This window comes from Lissotriton helveticus, chromosome 8 (genome assembly GCF_964261635.1).
Source record: "Lissotriton helveticus chromosome 8, aLisHel1.1, whole genome shotgun sequence".
Classification (NCBI taxonomy): Eukaryota; Metazoa; Chordata; class Amphibia; order Caudata; family Salamandridae; genus Lissotriton; species Lissotriton helveticus.
In genome coordinates, this window is record NC_136069.1 from 1,114,445,140 (window position 1) to 1,114,465,765 (window position 20,626).

A 20,626-nucleotide genomic window follows, 5' to 3' on the forward strand; every position below is an offset into this window, starting at 1 on the left:
ACGAGCCACACCAAATTCAGCAGTAGAGTGGTAAGGGTGTAGTATGTAGCTGATGGTACATTTTGGAGCACACTATCACAAATATAGCATTAAAGCATGGTATAGTAGCACACTGTCAATTACATACAACACTTTTCATTGAAATGGCCACTAGTTTTGCACAGACATACCGCTTGACTGATAAAACTAAGTAGCGCACAAACACTAAAGTGTGGAAATAAAGTTTCAGCAAGTATTTGAAATTTGCACATCACCAAAATGTCTTGATTTGTTTTGATCCTATCAAAATCTTTGTCTGAGTCACACTTCAGAATGAAAAATTGGCTTCCTTTGTGCTTTTCATGCTGCTGACACATTTTTAAATAATTGTGCATTTCATTTTAATGTATTTGATTTTTGTTATGTGTTAGAAAAAATGTCATCCTACAGCCTTTCACACTTCTTGCACCCAGGGCCGGACTGGCCGTAGCGGGCACCAGGCGTTTCCCTGGTGGGCCGTCAGGGTGGGGATCGATTCTGTTACTGGGGCCGGCAATTTCTGCCCCCTGTAACAAAATCGGCTGTACTGGCCCTAACAAACAGCTTGGCCGTATGCCGACGAAGCAATTTGCCAGGGCCGGTTTCGATTCTCAGTCCGGTCCTGCTTGCACCCCAGCAAGAATATCTAATAGTTCACGTTACAAAATCCTCTCACTTTGCAGTTAGAATAAAGTAAACACCAATATCCCTTTAATAAGAATAAGCTGCAATTTGTCATAAGACATAGCCTGACATTTGACTCCTGTCTTTGAATGCATTGCAAGTTCAGCACAATATAAACCACATCTTTATTGATGTGTCACCTTTCTAACTAGAGTGTTGCTTTCTTTGGAGGTGCTGAAGCACCTTAAGCGGTCCTACTTCCAGCACCTTTGAGTTGGACTGGAAAGGGACACCTCCAGTACAAAATACTATGCGCTAACTTAGTTTAACGCTTTTATAATTGTGTACGTGCACTGTACACTGCAGCACACATGCAAGTTAGAAACGTTTCGAGAAAAGAAGAGTTTTCTCTAACGCTACACCTGCCTCAATCCCCTGTCAACCAATGTTATTTGATAAGGATTTGGGTCAAAATCCATGGGTGGTTGCGTTGGCACACTCATGTGCTACCTATGGTACACACTTGGCGCAAACTAATGCACAGTAGTGCTACTTTGTGGCTACTTTCTAGGACTAGAAAGTAAATTGCGAAATCAGCACTATGCTCGCTCTGATTTACACAACTTTGTGGTCCAGAATGTTTTCTTCAGCTCCAACATTATGGCAGTAAACAGAATGATTAATGTATTGGTCCTATCTTCATGCAGAATGTAATGGGAATAGGTAAACATACTTCACCTTCTTTCCCACTAATTATAGTGGATGCACACATAAACACACACTTGCAAACCTAAAGACACCAATTCTTAACCTGTTTTCTTGTCAATTCTTTTTATAAAGGCTATCATTAGAGGAAGAGTGGCATTTTTTTTTTAGATAAAAGTGTTTTTTCATATGATCCTTGGGCTAGCACCCTCTTTTTCTGAGTTCTTATTTTGTATAAAAAAAACATAAGCGCAGAGACCAATTTTCTTAAGAGCCTTATGAGGGCACTGCCGAATGCTGGTGCTGCCAAATGCTAAGTGTTCAGGGTCTTGATTCATACTCATGTCGTTTTCCTCCACTACTCTACACCACCAGTTTCTTTTTCTCAGTCTTTTTTTTTTTTTCCTCATCTCACCTTTAAGCAAATTGCAGAATGTTACAGCCGTTTTTTGGACCTGGGCTCCTTCCGGCCGACTGCATATGCTTAGGTCTCCCGATCAACTCCTTACACTGGAGTTTTAAAGGTGTAATCATAGGACCGGGAGCCTTCACACTTCATTCTCTACACCGTCTCAAATCTCTACCCATGATGATAAGAGGTTGCCAGAGGCTATTAGAGATGTTACCAGCACTGGCAACATCGAGGCGAGCCATTGCAAATGCAGAGTTCAACCATTCTTCTGTTCTTGGGGGTTAGGGTCTTTCCATTTCAGGCAGATTTCTCTGCGCGCTAGTAGAATGAGACAAAGTAAAAGTCCTCTGTCTTTCGCTTCCAGGTTCTTTGTTAAAGAACAGTCATTGGCAAAAAAGACTAGAGCCCCATTGACCATAATATTTATACCAAAAATCTTGCGCAGGTAGCTCCCAATCCCTTCCCAAAATGTTACAAGCATTGCACATTAAAAAAAATGGATTTCATTTGCTTTAGGGGCCATGCATCTATGACATTTTGGCTTGGGGTAGGGGCAAATTTTGCTATTTTTGCTGGGGTATAGTAGATACGATTGGTAACAAAGAAATGGTTTTTCTTTAGGCTGGCAGATTTTATATATTTATAGAGAAGATTTAAGGAGGGCTCTAATAACTCCTCTATAAGATTCAAAGGGAGATTGTCTCCACACCAAAGCCTGAGATGGAATATCTTTGTTGTCTGCTTCAACCAATTTCTTGTACCAAACTGATACCTCTCTCTTTAGCTGACTGTCTGACATAAAGATGAGCTCAGTTTCCCAGTCTCCCCTTATAACCCCGCTCTCTGCCTCAAACCATGACTTCAGTTGTAAAAACTTAAACTTGGAGAGTCCAGGGCCTATCTTAGCTTCCAAAATTTCCCAAGGATACACCCCATCAGTATCCCCCAGATCAGACGAAATGGAGACTCCAGCCTCCTTAATAGGAGCAGCCAACCTGTCTTTAAGCAAAGAGGAATCCCCAGGGAATCCCAAATAGGGACGTGGTCCGAGTAGTACCCTATCTCGCACCTAGTCCTAACTTTGCACCAGATTTCTAGTGCATTTTTCAGGCACTTCAGGCACCCCTTCTTAAAAAATTCTGGTGCTCCAAATTTATAGAGGAACCCTTCTGTTCTGCCCCCTTCAACACTGCTTGTCAATTCACTGAGCAGGAACCCCCAAGCTGAAAGTATTGGTTTTGTTAAAAGCATCCGGATGGCTTTAAATTTAAATGCTACCAGATACCAACTAAAACCGAAAGTAGAGGCATGCGGCGTCCCGACGCTTCCGCAGGCGCGCCGCCTCCTCCCACGTCCAGTCACTCACCACATCTGATCCTGCAGAGCCTACCGCGCTCGTCAAGCCGAACAGCATCGAAAAAATCTCCCACGTATTAGCAGAAGGACTTCACAAAGGGCACTAAATCAAAGAAACATCAGGGAAACATTCCGGGACAAGTCTACAGTCGGTATTTGATCGTCATTCGAAGCAACGCTGCGAGTTGAGGTGAGTGCGACTGCGGCCGTTTAGCTGGCAGGCCGCCATGTTCCTCCCCATGCCTTTCCCCTCTTTTTCTCAGTCTTGCAAATTCTTTTTCATCCATGTTTTTGTACTGTCAATTCGCCAAAATACCACAGGTCGTGAAAGCAATGTCATACTCCCTTTAACGTCAATGACATCACAGGTAGTAACATCTTATTTCATTTGAACCTGAATCTTAGGGAACTGATGCCACATGCTTCTGATGACATAACAATAATTGATGTAACTGAAGCCTTGTAATTTAACTCAAAGAGAGAACATAATATATTACAAGAGAGATTCAAACAACAATAATGAAAGAAAGAGTAGTGGTCATGTCCTCCAGTATCAATCCATATGGGCCACCTAAATTCCATTAAAAAAACATATCACCACTTGAAAATGGGGGACATTATTCAATTTCCTTAGAGCAGAAGACTAACTGAATAGCCAACACATTTACAACAGTTTACACTGGATCAATGACTAACTTTTGGTTACAGAGTAGAGTGCTACCTGGCATAAAGTGCTTCAATGCCTTGTCTGGGGTAGCAAATACTATTTAAATCCAATTACCATACAATATATCGAATGCACAATATACAAGATATATTGAAAATGAACAATGCTATTTAGGCTTGAGTTCAAAATTATTGTTAACAAGTTTTGACTTGTGATCACTTGTGGGAAATGATCCCACTTGCAAAGCACAATGGTGAATATTTGGAACAAATACACTATTAGCTGGGGCACAGAGACAGTTTTAGCTGTTTCACTGCCCTCATGAAAAAAAATCATAAACGATGATCCACACATCCATACATACATAGAGGGTCTGTTCAAGAGTCATTCACATCTTGATTCTGCCCACTACAGTATGCAGCATGGAGCAATGGACCAGCCCAATACATCCACTAGCAGCCTTGTGCTGTGAGTGGAGGCATTATGCCTACCTAAAAAGAAGTCGATTTCAGTTCCGGGAACATCGAGATAATATTTTACATTTCCGATGCATTTTTCCTTTTCTTTCTTTATCCTTTTTTTTTATAGTCATCCTTGTGTGTTTAACTGGGATGTATGACGTTACAACGCATACTTTTACAACGCCTACCTTTACAACGTGGTTTTTACAACGCATACCATTACAACGCATAATGCTTTTAGGCGCTGGATAGTGAATAGTTTAATTTACTATTCCAGCTCCAGTCCCCGTGGATAGTAGGGAAGGTTATTGGATAGTAAATTAACCTATTCCCTATCCTAGAGCGCCCCCAGAGCAATGCGTTGTAATAGTTTGCGTTGTAAAAGTTGCGTTGCAATGGTAGGTCGTTGTAAAACTTTAGTTGTAAAGGTTGTTTACCGTTTAACTGCTTTCAGGTTACAGTAATTCAGAACCTTTTGTTTGTGCTGATAAGAGTTGCTTGTATATTCCTGTGATGTGTATGAAAACTAACACGGGCCTCTCTCTTTCCTGGTTCTGAGTACACTTATCTGCAGGAAAGATTTAAAATGTTCTGTTAAAATGCAAATGTTATATTTCTTTTATTTAAAATTGTGTTTGCGAGCATATGGTGTGACTGTCAGGTGTAAATTGTTTGTGGCATATGCCTGTAACAAGAAAGAAATATAATCTCACCAGCCTGCAAGGCTAGACTTATTGCATTGCTTATGTTTCCTGTATGATCAATAACAAAGAAGGCCAACAAGTTAAACATTTGCTTATTTGCATGATGCATTCTAAGAAGCTCTGCATTGATAAATGTATTTGTTTTAACAAGAAAATACAATATCCTAGTGGGTTCGCAGAAGTAAACAAAAAGTGCTCCTCGGGCACTGTTTAGCTTCTGCTTTTGAAACTGATTTTATTACCTCTGAGACCAGGGATTTTAATGGGAGTGTCTAGCGATGGGCAGCAGTTATGACCTTTAAAGACCACTTAATGACGACCTTTCTCTTACTTCCTCCCTCCCTTTGCTGCTTTCTATACTCCTGATATAGGTCTTTCTTGAATCAAAAGTTCGTTGTTCTTAGCTCACATCTTAATCTAAAATGACAGTAAAATAAAATGTTGCCTTCAACCATGAAACATTACAAATTAATAAAATCAATAAAATGGATGAAAGCAGTTCATGAGAAGCAACAGAGTCTCCTTATTGATGGAAGGCAGGACCAATTTGTCTTCGCTAAGCCCTGACCCACAGTCCCCTGCATCAAAACATTCTACTTGCATAATGGCATAGTAAACATATTATAGCACCAGTTGCTAAATTAACAAACCACTTTTGTAATTCCTCCTATTTGCCTCTACTCATAATTAATACAGTGGATTAGGTGTATGATGCTACTGCAGTCTAAGGTAAAGGCCTAATCCATACCAAAGTGCAAGCACACCAGTGGGCAGTTGTTCTCAATCTAGCTTTTCTGCATGGTCACCTGGGACCTTATGCTTTTTTCTGGACCATATTGGTGCTGGTTTTATAGCTCTGTGCACTTCACCACCGTTAAACAGTAGTGCTCGTACTCCTCCTCTACAACATATGTTTTACATTGGAAGTCCCTATTTGACTTGTTTGAATTGCCTATAAATCTATTGTACATTTTACCTAACACCTACCTAAATCATGGAAAGTTAAATGTCATATGTGGGATGCAGTGTGCATTACAACACCCATATTTATGTCAAAAGTATATGTCTGCCAAGTGGATCTAAATAAAAGGCTATTTTCACTATGTATGTCTTGTAGGCTTTTCCCTAAATACGCTTAGAAGGCATGAAAAAAGTTCATTCTATATCACTGCTTAGGAAAAGTCAACCGAAACACACGCTGCTTACTTTTTTAAATTGGATGTAATGGGGGCCGCAGATGCCAGAGTCAGAACTTGCATAAGCCAAGTTTTGCCACTCATTACATCTCCAGATCTGGAATGCATATCAGTGGCTGGGAGAGCTAATAACATTGGCTCAGATTGACTGCCTCTGAGTCTAGGAAGGGACAACAATGGGTGTTAAATGCAGACCATTTACCAAGGATTAGCAATCTAGGAGTGGACGGGAACAGTTAGCAGAACAATGACTCGCTACAGTACTACCTCTTTTTGACTTTGTGATGCCATGAAAAGCTTTTCCTATTCATTCCCAAAACTCCAATGGACAGGCAGGCTTCAACCACAATTGGAGATAGAACCAGCTTTGACCCACTCAGGTGGGAGGAGTGCTCATCTGAATAGGGATGTGGCTCAGAAGCTGATTTGTGGCACCTTCGTTTTGCTATCTTGAAACAGGGGCCTATGGACAATTTTAAATTACGGCAGATAGGCAGTGCTGCAAAAGAAGGTGAGAGACTGCCAGACAATAGTCAAAATGGTGGAGAAAAGTCTCAAATCACTGGCTAGTAAAGGATAAATCTGAAACTTCCACCACCACCACCACCACCACCTCCTCAGAACATTCCTCAATGTAGGAATACTCAATCTGAAGACAAATGCCCTGCTGAAAGAAGATAGCTCACAAAAGGCTCAAGAGTCAAGAACTCCTAACGCCTGATGGTACCCAGGGGCTGGAGCAACCATATGAGAGCCAAGGGTTCGGCCTTTTGTCACCTGCTTCAGGAATACAAAAAGCAAAAGGTATCTTTGTTCATTTTTTATGAATCTCTTTATTATTTTCAACATGAAAGCAACACTGCCAAAGAAAAAACATAAAATAAATCATATACTGCCATACAATAATGTAGATAGAATGAAACACCAGTCTTCTCCCCCGCAGTAGGCCTTACATTGCCCACTTCACATTCCAGAGAGTTGCATGCCATAAGCGTATAGTTACTGCCAGCTTTTAAAAGTTGTATCTCTGGTTACGCAAAATAGAGCCCTAAGAGGCTCCCCTGTACTCATCATTAATCTATCCATCTGATATGCTGGCTCAGTCGGAGCAAAATTAATCCAGTGGTGCGGCACTGTTAATTGCGCTACCCAATAATATTTCTGGGTGACTGGCAACGCTAAGCCGCCATCATACCAGCCTCCTTTCAGTTTTTGAATGGCATTGCCCGGGGGGCTCCATTTCAGAGGAGTGTACGGACCTCGCTTCTCAATTCCTTTAAAGTAGGAATCGGGTCTGGATAGGGGTATTGTGTAATGCATACAGAAAGCAGCGCAGCACCACCATTTTCAACAAGGCCGCTCATCTAAGCAAGGAGAGCTGCAGAATTTGCCAGTGTTGAACATCATGTTTAAGGTGGGTGAGCGACGGCAGTAAATTGTTAACATAGAATCTGTGAGAATCAGTGTAGCATATATTCCTAAGTATTTAAAGCCTTCCCAGACAGCTCCAACTTCACAATCACGAGGCTGGCAGGGCATTATGTCTCGAAGGATTGCAGCCTCAGACTCTGGTGTGGAAAGATATGCAAAGCTTGTGGTGTGGCATGAGCCTCAATGGCAAAACAAAGGCAAAAATAAAATGAAAAAATATAGGATAGTGCAGGAAAACAAAGTTGTGCACCTTGAAGGGAGCGTACAAAAAGTTGCTTGACCAGCTCCCAAGAGGTTCCTTCAACAGGCCCAGCCTGTGAGTCAAGCAAAAGGTGAAACGGTCTGACGGTCAACAAAAATTGAGCAACTCAACTCCTGATACCAGCTGTAGTATTGGGGAATCTGACACATCAGCAGCAAGAGACAGCAGATATATTTCCAAAGTATGAACTGAAAATTCTTTTGGTCAGGTGAAGGCTCGGATATAACTGACTCCCCTCCTGGCAATAACAGCAATCTAATAATGTTATAGAACTTCAAGTAATAAAGGCACAGAGAAAACATTGAATACTACAAAAGATAAGAACACTACACAGGGACCCTTTCCTGCACAAAAACAATCCTGACCACAACTGAGGCACCTTTGCACAATGGCAGAATGGTGTGTCCATTTGTGCTAGGCTGCCTGGAATATACAAGCACAGGAAATGTGTTGAACAGTGCCAAATGAATGTAATGGTGCTGTTGAGCTCTCGTCTGTTCAGGGAATGCAGTGTAGTAACATGTCTTGCTGCGTTGCATCACATGAACATTTAGTAAATCTGCCCATAAGTCTGAAGATGGAAATCTTGACTGGAGTGAACTCCTTGGGGGATTGTGGCTTCTGCTCCTTCGTGGTCAGCCTGAAATCATGCCTAGGTCCAAGTAAAGCAAGTACAGTGACTTCTTATTGGTGGTTTATTTTTTCTCGCCACTTTCTTCCTCAAATCTTTAATTGACATGTTTCTGCTAAATACTTCATACACTTTTTCTTAAATTAAGCACATGTACTCTGTCCCATAGCTACCAGGAGTTAAGCCAAGGTTTATTTATTGAACTTTTATATTTTGACTTGTTACTTGTGTAAATACCGCTAAATAATTTTCAGACTTTTCTTTACATTGATTTTGCCCATTATGTTCTATAGCTATCAAAGGTTGAGTCCAAGTTTACTTACCAAACTTGTTGATGATTTTGGGGCTAATATTTGGGAAGGATTCACTTTCTCCCCAACTAACAACACATTTCCTTACAATGGGTATTCAGACACTTGGTATATCTACGGTGTAAGAAAATGCCCCTTTTAGTGTAGTCAACTGCATTTTTGCTGAATTCTGTTGCTTGTTTTAAGACTCTGCACACCTGGGCACTGATGTCCAGTACCCAGTGTATGCGTTCTAACCCCTAAAGCAAGTAAACATTGATTGGCATATTTAAAATCTATATAAAGCTAAACTATATGGTGCTGAAATTCGTCCTTGTCAAGAAAATTGAAAAGTCTCCTGCAGACTGTAGTATTCTGTCAACTGCTAGTGTGACAAAGGAAAACATGGCTTCATGTCTACTATTGTGGCCTGACTGATGCAGTGCAAAAGCGTCAGTGTGACTTGTCAAAATAACAATTTTTGACAGGTAAAAACCTCCCTTTTAAATATTAGTAAGTCATCCAAAGTGTGCCGTGTATCCCAGAAGGTAGGATGCATGATATTTAACAGTGAGACATGTAGAAATGTAATGTTGACACATCTCTACAATGACAAGGCCTTAAAAGGTATTTTTGCTGTTTGGAGGCCTAGCTTGCCTATGTAGAAAATCAGATGCCAGATTAACATATTATTACTTTATCTCGGAAATGGGAAAAGCTATAACAATTATTAATTCATTGGCTGTCACATGAGGACAACTAGAGCTCAGATTAATCTATTAAATATGCTTTTGTATCTTACCTTATTGAAATAAGCTAGAAAAATAGTTCAACCAATATTTCTATATTTTACTATTTATTAAATATTCAATTCAATGTTGAAGTAAATTTTTTTTATAAATATAAAAAAAAAATGAATTTTTAGAAAGTTACAATTTCCTGCCTGAAGTTTCTGGGAGCTAATTTGCACTAACTGACAACCAACATCCAGGTTGTGCTCAACCTGTGAATAGGTGGGGCTATTAGTGACATTCCTGCCAGGAGCACACAGAAGACTGACCTGAATGTGAAGAGATGACTCCTCTGAGATCAATAGAATATGAAGAGGGGGCTTTGGGCATTCTATGACACCAGAGTGGCAAATCCTGCCTGACAGGTCTGTTGAGCCACATGTAACAATGTTGGTGCACTTGAAAGGGGGAGAATAGGATTCCTGGACGATTCTTATATATTCCCTTTCCAGTTGCTGAAGGACCCTGTGGTTGTCCTACCAGGCTTTGTTGTAGGTACAGTGTACTGCTGCAAACTGGATTTTGGGGTTTGTTGCTGGTGGACCTGGTAATTACCATAGTCCACTCTCCTACACAACTCCCAGCCTTCAGAGCCCATGGTTAGTGTTGCTTAAGACTTTGGTCATCTTGGCACTGTCCTGTCACATTGCATTTTGTGAATTACGGCAAAAGTGGATAGATCAGAGCCTGGGAAATTTTACACTGCTGTGAGAGAGGAGTGTCTTAGATTGCCCTTCACCCACATGATGGAAAACTCTGCAAAGCTGGACCCTCACTAAGCCTTCCCTAGAGCACTGCTTGAATTGCCAAACGATACCACAAGGACTTAACTTGCGGCACTTATTATCTGTGTCCTGTGAGAAGGACCTAAGGAGGTTGGACTCTTTCCACTCGAAATCCAAGGACAGAAAGATCTCAGGGGATCCTAAAGCTGATCTCCTGAGTGCCTCCAAGAACAGAACAAATCTGAAGAGGACATTCCTGTGAAGAATCCAAGCTGACCAGTGTCAACCAAACCTGGACTGAACTTTGGTGTTGGTCTCTGACTGACATCATAGGAGTGTAACCTCTGATGTCTTGGGGGGCTCGGGAGTGTACTCCTGTGGTTATTTGGACAATGTTTGCTCTAGAACTCCAAAGTTTTAGGGGGACTGACCATGAAACGTATTAGACTAGCTGTCCAGTGTCAAATTGAACATCTGGCTTGTCCTGCATGGAGAAGAGTTTTTCCTCAGACAGATTTACATTTCTCATAATTATTTGTAATTTCATGTAATTTTTCTCAAATGATGCGCAATTATACAAAAGCAAATGATGTGACTTTCATACCCCCCTTCTAAAATTAATGCTTCATAAAGATAACAGTGTGTTCTATCAGCAGGTATACCCATGCTATCTGAAAAGACCTGGAGATGAATACAGTAATATCACTCTGTCTATAACATCCAACATTTAGTCAGTGACTCTTTTGAGTAAATGAGTTACAAAAAAGATCACATTTTAACTCTGTCGCTCAAACCCTTAGGCTGAATTTTGTCTAGTCTTTCATTCAAAGGATCTCTTTCACTAATTATGAATGTGTCAAATCAAACTTGGGTAATGTATTTCCAATTAATAATACTATTTGAAGGGATGCAATTTAAGCAAGGTTGTGAATCCTAAGGTTGACTACTGTTCAATGTATTAATCTTGATCTTTTTGGTTTTGTGTAACCATTTCCTTTATAGTCCTTAAATGCTGGCATGAGAACTATCATGGTCATGGCCGGCGGTTCTAGGGTCATGGCCAGCAGCTCAATGGGTTCGACCGTTGTATTGCCATCAGGTTCTATGTGATGTGTGGCAAAATGCATGGACCCTGTAGCACAGCCAAGTACTGGTGGTGTTGTCCTCTGACATTCTGTTCTACCATTGTTGGTTGAACATTGTGATGCATTCTGCTCACCTGGTGGCTCATTGTACTTTGTTTTGCACTTTTCTTTGGCATGCTTTTCTTTGTTTACTTTTATTTAGTGTGCTTTTCTTTATATCATTATGTTTATTATGTTTCTCAGTGCAGTGCCTCCAGTTGCTCTCCCTCTGCCCATAGCGATGAACTAATGTGGCCTATGTCACTCTTGTTGTGGTCTCAGAAGTTATGGCCCCATTTATGAACTCCTTTTCCTAGCAGGCCTGTTCTAATGCGGTGCTGTTCACTGGGGACTACGTCTCCCAGACTCTCGAGCGCGGCGGCCATTTGTTTTGGGGGGGGGGCCTGGATAAAAACGAGACCCAGCCTTGCCCGCACACTAACTATACTGCCTGACCTTGGAAGAAGATGTGTTCGGAGTTCCCTTTTCTGCCCTCTGTTTGGGCATGGACTTCAGGCATCTGATTACAGCAGTGTGGACAAAACCTGAGCAGCTGGAATGGATGTCCCGTTGACAAGTCATCCCGGATTAAGCAGCAGGTTTGAGATCAGGCTTATCTCAGGGGTAAGGGAGCATCTCACTCTTCATGTAATGAATGCTCCAGAAAGGCGTAATTTATTTTGAAAAACATTCAAATAAGTTGTGAGCCTGGTCTGCATGCTTTTTCTGTGACTTTTGGGAAGAAACACCAAACTGTTAACACATGCGAACAAATGTGCATGAAGCAGAAGTAACAAAGCTGCTACCTGTTTTACAGAGTGCAACAGCAAGACCCAGTCAAAGCTTCCAAAGAGCAGAGTCTGACATGTCACCTCCATCCACTTAGTGGGAAACTGCAGAGAAACCCTAAGGTGATTACCAGAGGGCTTAAATACATAAGAAGAGTTAGGAGGGGGGTTCAGGTAGGATTGGTTAGGACTCTGTTCTCTTCCCCTACAGGTCTCCCTCCCCACAGGTCCTACCCCAACAACCCTTTCCCCACCAGGCTACTCCAACAATCTGTGCCATAATAGCATTCACACTTGGTGGTGCCTGGAGGAGGACATTGTAGCACTGAGCACACTCTGAGGAATCGTTGAGTCTGACAAGAAGAGAGGTCGCTTTGAGAATATTCCGATGAAATCCAATTCTGGTTGCAACCTTCCCACTGTTAAATGTTTGTCTTCCTTCACATTATACTGCTAAATGTGGAATATCTGCACACAATATGATTGTTTTCTTATCTCTTTTTATTTACCCTGTGTCATTATATCCAATCTACAATTCTTGCTTATTCAATCTTTTGCTTGATTGATCCCTTGCTCTAAAAATCTCTCACAAAGCTCTTTTACTCCTTGTTCATAACAGGTTTTTTTGGATGTTATTCTCTTCAACTAACGGTGAATAAGGAAGGTGCTGCTCACGTAACACTGGTAATGCAGCAAATTGTTTCTCTCTTTTTTAGATATATCCTTGTTTGCAATTCCTTGTTAACAATGAAAATACTTACATCCTGAAAGGAGATTCTGTTGTAATACTTGATATAACTGAACTTGGTGGGATAATTTTTGTATTGCGCTCCATGATTTTCCTAAACAATCCTTCTTTCTCTCCATGCCAAAATATGATGAATGCATCTTCAATAAATCTCCTTGGCATATTTATTCCAATTTGCCATTCATCTTTTTTGTATATATTCGTATCCTTAACAGATAACATGAAAAGGTGTGCATAACTAGGTGTGTCCCAAAAATTCTCAATTCTTCAGTTTCTCTGTAGGAAATAGTATTCTACCCACCTGAAATGAGATGGTTCAAAGCAAACTGAAATAGCTCAATTAAAAAGACTTCGATCACTCCTTTACCTTCCTTTCATAGTAATGCTTACTCAGTTGCTTCTAAACCTTCTTGGTGAGTTATTGATGTGTATAAGACATTTACATCTATGATACTTGGTATTGCTACTTTTTCTTCCTTGATGCACAGACTAGATACTTTTTTCCTTACTAAATGAGTGACTCTGTTGGAAGATGGGTTGCAGAAATTAATCAATATGTTTGCCTATGGGTATATGAATGGATCCACACCCTGTTTCTTTATGTACAAACGGATGCTTGTTTCAATCTGTTATTCTGCTTGGCTTGAGTGGGGAATGCCTGGCGGTGAACTGCCCTCATGTTATGACTTACCCACCACTTTAACAGGGCCTATTTTCCACACATTCTCCCACTTCATAGCATCAGTTTTTGGTATGTTTTTAACTAAACACCTGAAGTGGGAGTTTGTTTCAAAATTACACAGCGAGACTTCTAAGCTCATGACATTATTCTTGTTTCCCATTAAAGTCAGCTCTGGTTTGACAGCTGACCAAGGCAGGAAAAATCAGCATTTAAATGCCTACTGATCGGTGGGCCTATAATATATGCTCTGCCAGCAAGAGGTTTCTTTTTATGGAGACAGTTGAGGCTCTTTCATCAGAAACCAAGCATTCCCCTACCTCTAAAATTGGTTGGTGAAGCACAGGTTTAGTAGAGTGGGACATCAGCAGTTTTACAACAAATGTTTCATTTTTGCCAAACCTTAAATAATCTATATACTATTGAGCGTTTAAATATATCCTACTATGTAGTTTATCAAGTACATATTTAGAACATTTCCCAAGATATTGTTCCACTTAGAAACATTAGCGAAACAAAACATTTCCTGAAAGTAACCCATGCCATCAAACTTTCTTTCCAATCATAAAAATATCCATGATTGTATACTTAAATAAAATTCTCAGTTTGAGATCGATTCTTTAATAAGTAGCAGCTTTAGTCTATCATGATCAATACACTACACATGAAAATGTTGATTCACATGGCCCAACATGTTGGAGATTAATTGTTATTTGTTAAAGAATTTGTATTAGTGTTGAGAAACAGCAATGTGTTATGTTTCTGCCCTTTCATAAGGCAATCCTGCAATATGGTATTAGGAAAAATAACATGCCTGCGGACCAGCATCTGAGAAGTTCTACTTAAATGGAACTGTTGGAATACATTAGTTTGTAAAACAGGAGCATCACGCATTTTCACATGTGCATAATCATAAACAGATATTTGGATTCAAAATGTTTATATAAGGTGGAAATATTTGGGCCTAGATTTATTAAGTTTCATTATGGTTTGTGTGAGTGATCTCGTAGCACCATATAATTTTGTATTGTACTTATAGGCTTTTTTAATGGTGAGTAATTTAACACAAAAAATGACAATACTGCACCTAAGTGTGCTTTTCGTTGGTGAGAATTGGTATCTGTCACATGTAATAGCATAACATACATAACATATTTTATATTATTTACATACAAATGTGTTATTTGTTGAATTGTACGTGGCGAAGGTCAAAAGACATAAGACATACTTAAAAGAGTCAAGGTTATAAGTGCAAAAATTCCAACCTGCCACAGGAGAAAGTTGATTATAGAATTGTGAAAGTATGTCTCTAGATAGATAGTGCTCAAAGTAATCAATAACAAGATACTGAGTGAGGTAATCGCAGGTTATTGACAGAGAATGCCCCTTTGAGTAGTAAACTAAATCAAATTAATAATTCATACTGGCCTTTACTAAAAGTGGTCCTTGACTAGGTAAGACGGTGTCTGATAAAGTTGATATTACATATAAGAGAGTACCTGATCTGAATGCTAAGGCCAAGTCTTTTCAATCAAGTATGAGAAGAGAACATTGGCTGTCTGTAGATTTTATGCCTTGTTTAATATGTGTATGCATTCAGTAGATACATCTAAAAATATTCAGAATTCAAATTGAAAAACCTTTGAAATTGGATCTTTCATTAACTGCCAGAGTAATTCTAAATGATTTTACAATGCTCGTAGATTATGTTATGTATTGGTGGTACCACCGAAGGTTAAAGTTATTCATTACTCAACCCATTATTGCTAAGCAAATTACATAAAACCTAACGCAATTCTTTTAAAGTGAATTATCATGGTGTTGCATCTCGCTTGAAATTTACTGGACTATATAGAAGATTGAAATAATACCATCATGGAAACAGGAAACATGGAAATTGGAAACAACTATAATTATACTGCTATCACCTATATGTCCTGAGGGACTAAACATTGAAAAATGCCTCTGTTATTTTCTGTTGCACACCATCATTGTCCTTATAATTTGTGCAAATGTATGATAATTATGTTGATGATTTATAGTATGCTTCTCAGTCTGAATAACATCACTAACACATATGATGAATTAATGAAGATGATCAGCAAATTGTTTATTGCTGCATTGGTACCTATTATATTCTGTTTAGGTCTGCAAATATGCATGATATAATGGATGTTTTTGCATAGAAACAAATGTTATACAGTTATCATTGCAGTATTCTGCCTAGCATCTCTCATTACATATGTTTATGACTTTGTGACATTGGTAGCACAGATCGACAGGCATCTTGAAGCAGTTTGATGAATAATGGGTTGTACACGGAAATTATTAAGGTGCTACAGATACATTACTTTCTATTGGAACCATCCACGTGTAGGATATTTGCTATTAGTTGTGATCTGTTGCAGAGTTTTGCATTAGTGTACAGATGTATGTCACCTTGAGAAAAATGTTGGAGGCAAGTGAAATATCACTGACATACTATGGTGTAGGGAAGCACTATGTGGTGTTATCCTTTTGTATCTGTTGATTTTAATGAGTTGATATACAGCTATTTTTGTACCTTTGCATTATGTGGTCTTCATCTGATCTGTGTGCAAAATAGGAAGACGGCTGGTGGTAAGGAAAGGTCCTTTTCTGCATTATCACCCTGTGTTTTTGGATTGTTGCTGTTTGTATTGTGACACTGTTGGACTGGGGCCCTGCTAACCAGGATCCTGTGCTTGTGCTCTGACCCCTAAAATATGTGTGGGTCATCTCTTATTAAAATATTTCACTTAGCTGTAGGTCCAAAGTATGTTACCTCGAATGTCCATGGCCTGTAAGTTATTTGAGATTATTGGGTAGCAGAACCTACTTTGCCACGTGTAAAGTGACCATGTAAAATATGACTCTAGGCATGCAGCAGCCAAACATGACAGTTTTAGAACTGCCATCTCGGCCTGTTAAAATTACCCTTTTAGCAGGCCTAAACCTTCCATTTGAATACGTATACGTCACACCTACGGTATACCATAGGGCAGGGAGCATTGTATTTAAAAAGTAGCACATGTGTTCTTAAGTTTTACATGTTCTGGCAGAGAAAAATCCCAAAAGTTTATTTTTGACTGTGGCAAGGCAGGCTCTCCCATAGAGCAACACTGTGGTTATATTATCACACCCTATAACACATAACTTAAGTTTGGGAATAGCTAGAATTATGTTTCAATTATTCAAAGTAACAGAAATGTAAACTCCAATCTGATCGTCAAGTTGTATTTTTAATGACTATTTTTAAAATGCCAGTTTTAGAAAGTTGTAATTTTCCTACCCTAATGTCTAAACTAGCCATTTTAGAGTTACAAGAAGCAAGCCTATTCTACTCAAACTTCATGGATCTCTGTATTGTAAACACTTGTTCCAGAGCAAGCATTTGTTGACCTCATCAAATGCATTGCAGCATATTAATAACCACAGCAGTTGCACTGCTTTGTGAGTCACTGAATCTCCATTTCAAAACCCATTTGGATTTGCAGGATAATGCCATTCACTGTAACCCAAGAGTTAACTTGCCATAGTTGGCCTACCCTGCCAAGAGTTTTGCTAGAGTCTGAGTCCAAAAGGTATGCACGAGTATTAATATAGTGCTATTTTAGATACTCTTTATGAATCTACCATAAAACATCTAAACTGGTAATAAAATAGGACCAGCCAACTCATATTTCTATAGAATTAGTTCAAATATAAAGGACTCAGTTGCCTTTGCACTTTCACTAAAGGGGAATTGGAGAGGATTCACAAAGGAATGGAAGAGTATGTTCAAGGCTACTCCTGCAGCTTTACATCCCTATACTCATAAATGCTTTTGTGAATCTGCCCCTTTAGTGGATACACTCCTTGGGACTCATTTCCCAAATCATGTATGAATATAGGGAGTGGTACATTGAGAGCATACTTTTACATGTTCTTACATGCTTCTTTTAATCGGCACTGAAATATCCAATTCCCTGTTAGCAATAGTGCAAAGAGGGCACAATCATTTTCTCATTGTACTACCTGCATTTGTATATATGACCTGATTGGTTCCATTTTATTCCCATTTTAGATGTTTGGATCAAATCTCCAAAAGGCATATAAGTGTACATAAAAGAGTAGAACAGGGGCACCTCATTACATACTCCAGATGACTTTTTGAATTGGCCCATTAGGTTGGCATGATTGAATGGGGAATACATTGGGGCTCATTCACAAAAGCATTTCTGAGTATGGGAAGTAGAATAGCAGGAGTAACCCTTTGCAAATATTTACTTGCCTTTGGAAATTGGCCCCAAGATGTCTAATGGAAAGAGATCACAATCCTATCTATTTGTACTACTTGCATATGAATATTTATTTAATATTTCCATTGTATTCCCATTTTAGATATATTGGGGCTAATGCACAAGGTATGTAAGAGTATGGACAAGAGTACTTCAGGAGTACTCATTTTCATTCTATAAAATGCCTTTGTGAATTAGCATGGGTGTCGATTCTCGAAAATGACAGTGGTAGAGGAAGTGACATCACACACCATTGGCCCTAATAACATCCCAGGCAGTGAAATCACATGCCTTTTGACCCTCATTCTTCCCAGGAAGACATGTCACATGCTCTCAACCCTGATGAGGTCAGAATAATTAACATTGTTGAAGTTCCATTATAAATGTATGATTAATATGATACGGCAACATAGACACGTTTGTTTTAGATACAACCTGTGATAGGGTGCTGGCATGATGTGCAAGGGGGTCAATAAATGAAGCTATTACTATTACATGTACAATGAGTTCATTTGAAGAGGGTATAGTGCCACAAAGCACACAAAAGTTTCTGGGAACCACATTTTTTTATCCTCCCACAAACTGTCATGATTTAATAGTTCCCCTACTGTATATTCCAACGAGAAATGTGTTCAGAAATCATAGAGAGAAATAGAGATTTAAATAGATCAATAGTTGTTAAGTCCACCTGTATTAATTGATGTAGCCCTTATATTGAATATTAACTAAATGAGTGGCCTAAATTATTCCGTACAGTAATACATTCTACTTTTAGATCATTAGAAGGCCCTATCACTTGTGTGAAGAACATAGGTGAAGGTTTCAGTCAGACTCTTAATTTTTCATGTATTCACAAATCTGATTTTATCTAATTTTTTATTTAATCAGAAGAGTACACAATGCACTGCTGAATTTATTAATCTTACAAAACGAAACGTGTAATGTCCTAGTTGCAGTCACAGTGGAAGCTGCAGAAGGCAAATAGTGATCCTCAAGACACTGTTTAGCTTCTGTTCATGGTGTGGCAACTGATGTTTTTGAAAGTGGTGGGACATAATACTTACGCAGACTTGAAGGGAGTAAAGAGGGTGAGCCTGATATATTCTAGGGGTGGTTCTGGTTGAGAGCGGGTCTTCTCCCAAGAAATATTTGAAAAATAGGATCCAAGAGTGCATCTTAAATCAGTTTCACATACATTTTTCTAAAACAAACCACATACACTGAAAAAACACTCATTGAATATTCAGTTTGTTCACAGTGTGCCAGGCCAATTTAACATAACTCTCCCCAAGAGATGACTCCATTGTTTCCAAAATCTGCTAGGAGTACCCTCACGTGTCAAAAATGACTTCCATTGTGCCAGGTCCAGTATATTGTCATGGGTGCTACACATATGCCATGGGTGCCCCTTTAGTTCCAAAATTAATAACAACGTGCCATTACTGGAATTTTGCCAATAGCGTTGCCTTAAACCAGTAGTGACCCTTATGTCAAAAATTATCTCTAGTATGTAAGGGCCAGCATTCTGTCATGATGACCCTCCACTCTATACCACAATTATCCTCCCATATGCCAAAAACTGCAGTCAGTGTGCCGGCGCCAGCATTTGCCATAGGGGCCTCCCATGCAAAGAATTTCCTCTAGTATGCAGGCACTATCAGGTTTCTACAGGTGCCCAATGCCAGAAATACATCCACTATGCCAGTGCCAGCATTTTGTCATGAATGTTCCCACATGCTAAGTGTAACCTCTTGTGTGCCATCTTTTTCCAGCATTTTGTCACAGTTGCCTGTCATACAAAGAACTGCCCCCAGTATACCAGTGCCAAAATGTTGCCATGTGTGCGTCTTAAAGGCTAGAATTACCAACAGTATGCAGTCAAGGACACACTCACAAGCAACACACTACATTCTCACTCATGCTCACCTATATTGACTCTTTCACACACACACTCACTTATTCTCACTCACTTGCACCCACTCGTTCATTCTCACTCCAAGTTACACTTGCTCACTGCCACTCACTCTCATTAATCCTTCAATATACTCCCTCACACTCTCTAATACTCCCTTACACTCATACTCATTCATTCTCACCCACATGCTCTCACATTTGTGCAGTCACTCTTTCTCTCACTCACTGAGTCACTCATACTCACTGACACATAGGGGCACAATGACCAAAAACAGACCACCAAGCAACGCAGCAACCAAAGGTGCTACGCTGCCTTGCACTAGGGAAAGAGATCACTGCATAGCCAAATCTACTACCTTATGGCACTGCAGCTCTCTTTCCCAGCCTTGGTGCACAAGGCTATCTAGCACCATGCACACATTCCTTTGCCCCATGATGCAAAGAAGTGTGAATTATGTATAGGCATAGATTTTGTACTTGAAGGTTAGCCTTCTAGTAAAAAATAATTTGCCTAGACAGACTTAAAGTCTTTCACACATTGGATGCATGTTGTATAGTGCAGCACACAAGCAATGTGTAAAACGTTAGTATGAATTAAAACAATTCTCCAACGTAATGATTGCTTCAAGAATGTGCTTAGTAGATAGGGCTTTTCATCAAGACCCCTGAGTTGTAGAGTGGGACTGACTAAATAACATCTATAGCACGTCCCCATGATGCAAAGTAGCACTAAGAAGCACAAAGCATTCTTTGCGCTTTTTAAAGGCTACCTTCCAATGTAAAAAAATATTTTGTGCCAGAA